We start from the raw sequence: 6000 nt of genomic DNA, 5'->3' as shown, positions 1-6000 counted from the left end.
TATATATATATAATTGTTTTTTTTCCTGTCTCGGTAAACAAAATCACTTGATATTAGGCTTGCGTGAATGTAAGATAGACGCGCTTTTCATTAAATCTGACCTCGCTGAAGTACGCGAGTACCATCGTCTCGTTTTAATTACCGAGTGGAATATTTCGTACACACGAGTGCTTTAAAATCACCTTGAATTCTTCGACTTGTCAAACATATAATTGTACGCAGCGCGCGGATACATCTTTTGCCTCTCTCTCTCTCTCTCTCCTTATCTCCGACGAAGCGCGCGCATTACGGCCCGTACGAGTCAATTATGTGCGCGCTCGGCCGAATTAACGGCACGAGGAGGAGAGTAAGACGCGAGCGTCAAAAGACGCGCGCACTCGTATCGTTATTCATATCGTGACGCGACGAGAATAACCAGCTGGCCGAGCCGAACAAAATAGAACATAAACACAACATAACACAGGGCAGAGAGCTCGGCTGAACAGAACAGAGAGTCGGGCGCGGTTGAGGCGAGCGGAGCTAAACCGAGCCGGGCTGAACAAAATAGAGCAAAGCTGAACAGGGCTGAATTGAGCGGAGCGGAATAGAACAGAGAGAGAGAAAGAGAGAGATAGGAGCCTCCGCGCGCTGTCGGTACAATTTCGAATCGGTGCAATTAAAAAGCTGGCGCGGTTTCGGCGAGAGAGAGATTGATATGGAGATTAAAGGGAGGTGAGCCTCTCCGCCGACTACGAGAGCGAGAGCGAGAGAAACGTGGTCGATGGGAGAAGGAAGAGGAAAGGATGACGAGGAGGGGGAGGAGAGGGAAGGGGGATCCTTCGAGGGGTTACGGGACGTACGAGAGAACGAGACATAGAGAGGGGTACAGGAGTAGGGAGGGGAGGGGACGGCAGGGTGGAGGAGGAACGGGGGAGAGGGTCAGTAGCTCCGCGTTCTCATGCATTCCGCTCTGTTATGGCGGCCAGGCCGCGCTCAGACACTCCGTTCGTCCGTCCTGGTAGTGTGCACATGCACACATCGGAGGCACCGCCGGGCCGGCCTCGTTGCCCTCGTTGAAAGAGGAGAGGACGAGAGAGTCCGAGGAAGACGGAGGAACGCTCCTCCGTGTGTATGCGTGCATGCGTACGTATGCGCACGTGTGTGCGAGTACGCGATGTTTATCGAGTATTCGGGGACACACGAGTCCTCTAAGAATACCGAGCTTTGTGATCATTCGCGCGCGCGTCTCATTGTGGGTCGTGGGCCACACGGTTGTGGCAACACGGAGATGACCGTGAAGCGGGCTCGAGAATTCAAGATCTCGAAGCCTTAAGAAATTGTCCAATCACGGCCGATTATTCCCCTCACGTTCGACTGTGATCGGTCAGTTTCTTCAGACTTAGAGCTTAAATTCTCATTATAGAGTTTAACAATGTTCGTTACGGCCGAAGGTATCAACACTTTGTCCTCGCGTTCGGTCTTTCGAACCCGTCTACTATCATTAGTCCGGCCGTTCGCACTTATATATTTGTAGAACCTCCAGCCAAGTTACTAAACAAGCGTGCAATGATTATATTTCTCGTTCGCTCGATCGTTAAGTTATAGTTTTGCGCTACTAAGTACCGCCCTACGTGAGCGCTCGGTATTAATTTTGATCAGTCTCCGCGGCCATCCCTAGGCTCGTCTAGCTTCCGCATAAATCTTTCCCAACATCTATGAGTGTATAAATACACGAGGGTCGGTGCCGTTTGATCTCCGTGCGACGTAGCTACACGCGTAGGTAGAAAATAGAACGGTACGATAAGTAGGATAATAAAAGAAAAAGGTGGGATTTGCGGAGCAAGGAAATTCGCGAAGTGAGAGAGAGAGTAGGCGCCGATAGCGGCGACGTTGCGAAGGAGAGAGGTAGACGGAGAGAGGAATGGGGGAGAAGGAAAGAGAGAGAGAGAGAGAAAGAGCGCCGGGGATGGATGAAAAGAGCAAAGAGACGAGACGAAGAGGGAAGGAGAGGCAGCGAGGAGCGCCCACAGTGCTAAATGCTCCACAGCGAAGGCGCCCGCTCTCACGCTGCCCAGACCCCTTCGCCTCGGGCCCCGGAGGGCCCTTCTGTACGGCGACGTAAACAAGGCACGGACCGTGGCCCCGAAATGATGGTGTGTGTGTGTGTGTGTGCAGCTATAGAACGCGATCTTCTTCCCGCGTCGCCAATTCAGTCGGTTGTATCGACGCGATATTTCGCGCTAATACGATCGCGTCGTAAACGTAAACGCGTTGAAAAAAATATCGAGTTCTTTGCCCGAGATACGGTCGAACAAATCTCGACGGAGACATTCCGCGCGCCTTACGCGGACGTATTCACCGGTTCCAACGCTGATTTTCTAACGTTTGGATCTCGTCGCTAAGCTAGAACTGAGATACTTACGTACTTTCCTAGACCCTGCGTTAAATAGTCGAGCACCTTGGATTTGAATTTAGAGTCGGATCCGAGCTTCTCAGTTGAATTATATGATACACGTGATGTTGGATTTGTAATTGCGATTCAACTGAAAAATGTCACGAATATCGATTGTCAATATGGGCTCTTAAAACGTGAGCGCTTGGCGTCTGTCGACTTCAGTCGGCGACATCGTATCGAAGAAATTCGAAAATTCGTTAATATCCTGCATTTGATTCTTCACAGCCAATTTGAATTGTTGAGTGTTGAGAGAGAGAGAGAGAGAGAGTGTGTGTGTGTCAGAGCCTTATTACTTTCTAATCCCGATAAATACGGGCCAGCTCGATGACCGTTGCGCGCGAGCGACACCTTTCCCCGCGTTCTTGTTATTCACAAAGACGTTCCGGCGTGCTTTCGCGCGGCGCGTCACACGAGTGTTTGGATTTCATCTGGGAGAGGCACGAAACACGGAGGTCGAAACTCGCAGGCGGTCGGCCCGAGAAGAGAGACGACGGCATACCACCACCGGTACCTGTCCTTAACTCAGCCTCCTACGGCACCACGCATTCACGACTCGCGGCGGCGAGAGAGAGAGAGAGAGAGATCGGGGCCCACCACCTAACCATAATACCAGCATACACGTAAGAATATCTAGAGAATATCTCTCGGTGCGCACGCTCAGCCGAGCTTTGCGAGAACACGAACGAAGGCGAGAGAACGAGCCGTCGTCCGAGCAGTAACGAGGGGGGCCCGTGAAAGAGACGGGACTGTAGAAAACAAAGGGCCGCGCGCGCGCGCTGCGAGCCGAGCGTTCGCAGCTCCTACTCGCCGGCGAGTGCCGCCGCGCGCGAGACTCGTTACCAATTACGGAAATTAAGTAGAATTTAAAGCGCGCCGAGGAGCAAAGAGAAAAAGAGAGAGAGAGAGAGAGAGAGAGAGAGGACACGGGGAGGGGGAGCGTTCGCGCGATCGAAACGACGACGAACCGTGCGACGATTCTGCGATAAAGAAAACGCAGGGGGAAAGAAAACGTCGTAGATAAGATAAAGAGGGGAAAGGAAATGTCGTAGGAAGAAAAAGTGTTGGCGGAACCTACACACACATGGCTCTCCGCCTTCCGTCCAGCGCGAACCTCGGAATGCGAATAGTTAGTTTCGCTCACGGCGAGGGATCGATATAATTCTCGGTGTAATTTCCGACTGCGAGCGAATTTCCACTCGTCGAGAGTCCGGCAATTTCTAATGCTGTGAATACGGGGGGGGGGNGGGGGGGGGGGGCCTCACGCGTGTCGTTGCGAATGAACGTGGTGATTGTTTTTGCACGCTACCAGCCGGAATCTCAAACTCACCGAAATTATACCGGTTTCAATTCTCTCGCAAAAACGGGAGAAGAGAAAGGGTGGTGCGGAGGAGAAGGGGGGGGGGGAAGGTGAGTAGAGGACTCACGCAGGCCGAACGCGAAAAAATGCACGGCAATGATATTCAGGAATGTGATGAGCACTACAAAAGGATGCATTCTGGCCGAGTCGCGCGCGTTTACAAACGCGACTGACCGCGCGGATTCTCTCGCTCGCGAGTGTGTTTTGAGATAGTATAATTTGCGTCACTCCGATATTCCGTGCCCGTTACATTCGCAATCTCGTTACACGACCGCGTGATGTACATTCGGCGATAATAATTTTGCACAGACACATTTTTCACATAGTTCCGCGCGAAAACGCGGATCGTCGACGCGTCGAGATCGATTCGGCCAATTATACCTGCGTTTTTTAATCGCTGTTTGCGGTTACTTCGCGTCTATCTTAACACATGTTATCGATATCGTGTAAATGAGCGGAATAAATGTTCAGAGTTGCAGTTTGTATATTCTGGCCCCGTCGGGAGAAAGGGCAAAGTTTAAGAGATCTCTGCGATTCTGAGAGCGGATTTTGTCGAGCCGTGGATGCGTGTTTCGATCAATTCAAGCGTCCTCACGATTTTTCGGGGCTGAGAGTGAAAATTGAGATTGAAAATCGAACGATTGCGGAAACGATCACGACTGAGAACCTCTGTATGGCGGAGGTACGGCCACATCGGGAAATATGAATGTAACGTCATAAATTCATTCATAACACGATCGTATGGGGGAGAAAAAATGTATTTCGATCAATTAAGCGGCACGTAATCCGAGACGAATAAAGACGGAAGTCTCTTCTATGGAGAGAAATATGAATGTAATATTGGAGATACATTCATATAACATTGCCAGACAGAAAAGCTGTGCTCCCATTGTTAGAATGAAACGTTTCAACGGTAAGCATGAAACTTTGAAATGTTGTGAATATGATATAGAGAAAAATGCGTTGCACAAAAACGACGCGTTTCCGAAAATAAGTTCATGAATTTTCCTATCTCGATTGCGAGAAGCGTGCGCATTTATAGCGTTAAAATTCACAGAACTTCACACGAAATTCACGTGAATTTTAACAAATATAAACGCAAATCTTTTCGGATGAAATTTCTCAGTCCTGGACTTAAATTGGTGTCCGACAGGCGGTATCTTGAGACATGATAGCGCAGTTTGGCCTTTTTCCGAAATGCTCAATGTTGCATACTTCAAGTTCAATCAGCCGTGTTTTGTGATTAAAACTCTTACTGGAACGACAACTGCGGCTTAAGACGTATTTTCTGTTTTGTGCATCATTTACGTATTTTGGACTTTTCGTTGCAAAATCTGTTAAATCTTTAATGTAAATTCTCGCTGAAGATGGTCCGAAACGGGACATGTATATGAACGGGAAACGTATGACTTTTCTAATTAATATTTGTACATTACAATAATTTTGACAATACACTCGGTCTCACATCAGCGTTCTATTCTTACTTGCCTATTACTTCTTATTATTTATTATTCACAGACTTAGTAACGTGAAAATTACAGAAGATATTTTTCGTTTACTCATCTTCTCTCTTACGTTGATGTGTGCATTTTAGCACCTTAAATAATTTTTTTAAACAAACTCATGTGCGATACTTACTACCTTTCATACTTTTGACCATACGTGTAAAGTCATCTCCCCCTCCCTTCCCCCCCCCACTCATCGTATATTCTCAGGAAAGAATGTGGTTAAAGAGGCAATTAGAAGCGTGCAAAGGTAATGAGAAGCGTTACGTACGTACTCATATCGATGTTATCTTTCTAATGCCAGTTTTTCCTCGCTCATAGTTCCGTTTCACTTTTCTTCGTGCATGTTGCGACGAGCGAGCGAACGAACGGTGCGTCCGTTTTTTTTCCTTCTTTTCCCCGAGGACCGTCGAATGCAAAACGTATTGTAGAGTAGGAGCCAACGGGGGGAAGGGGACAAAGCAGGGAGCGGAGGGGGACGCGATCGTATTATGGGAACACACACGCCCGAACACGTGTGTCTCGCTTCCTGTGGCGGGCCGGAAGTCTCCGCGGCACTATGGCGCACCGTAGTATATAGCGTGATTGCATTACGGTGGCCATTAGTATCTCAAATGGCAGAAGAAACAATCCGCGGTTATCGGTGGAAAAAAAAAGGGGAAAAAAAAAGGGAAACCACGTCGCACGATGGCCTTTTCTTTGTT

General features: G+C 48.8%; 1 protein-coding gene across 5 annotated transcripts in view; it reads right to left on the bottom strand.

Moving 5' to 3' along the window:
- LOC106745461 (serine/threonine-protein phosphatase 4 regulatory subunit 1-like) overlaps nucleotides 1-6000 on the bottom strand; it is a 148194-nt gene that overhangs the window by 34404 nt on the left and 107790 nt on the right. Inside the window, exon 1 of one of the 5 annotated variants that reach the window (XM_014621080.1) lies at nucleotides 5572-5926. The exons of the other annotated variants lie outside the window; for them this stretch is intronic. The gene's annotated coding sequence lies outside the window, so the exon portion shown is untranslated. Of the gene's footprint in view, nucleotides 1-5571; nucleotides 5927-6000 lie in introns of those variants that run through there. 5 annotated transcript variants of the gene reach the window in all.

This window comes from Dinoponera quadriceps, unplaced genomic scaffold (genome assembly GCF_001313825.1).
Source record: "Dinoponera quadriceps isolate SergipeBrazil2010 unplaced genomic scaffold, ASM131382v1 scaffold1280, whole genome shotgun sequence".
Lineage (NCBI taxonomy): Eukaryota > Metazoa > Arthropoda > Insecta > Hymenoptera > Formicidae > Dinoponera > Dinoponera quadriceps.
Note: the sequence above shows the minus strand (reverse complement) of the source record. Positions and strands in the feature narration are given on the sequence as shown.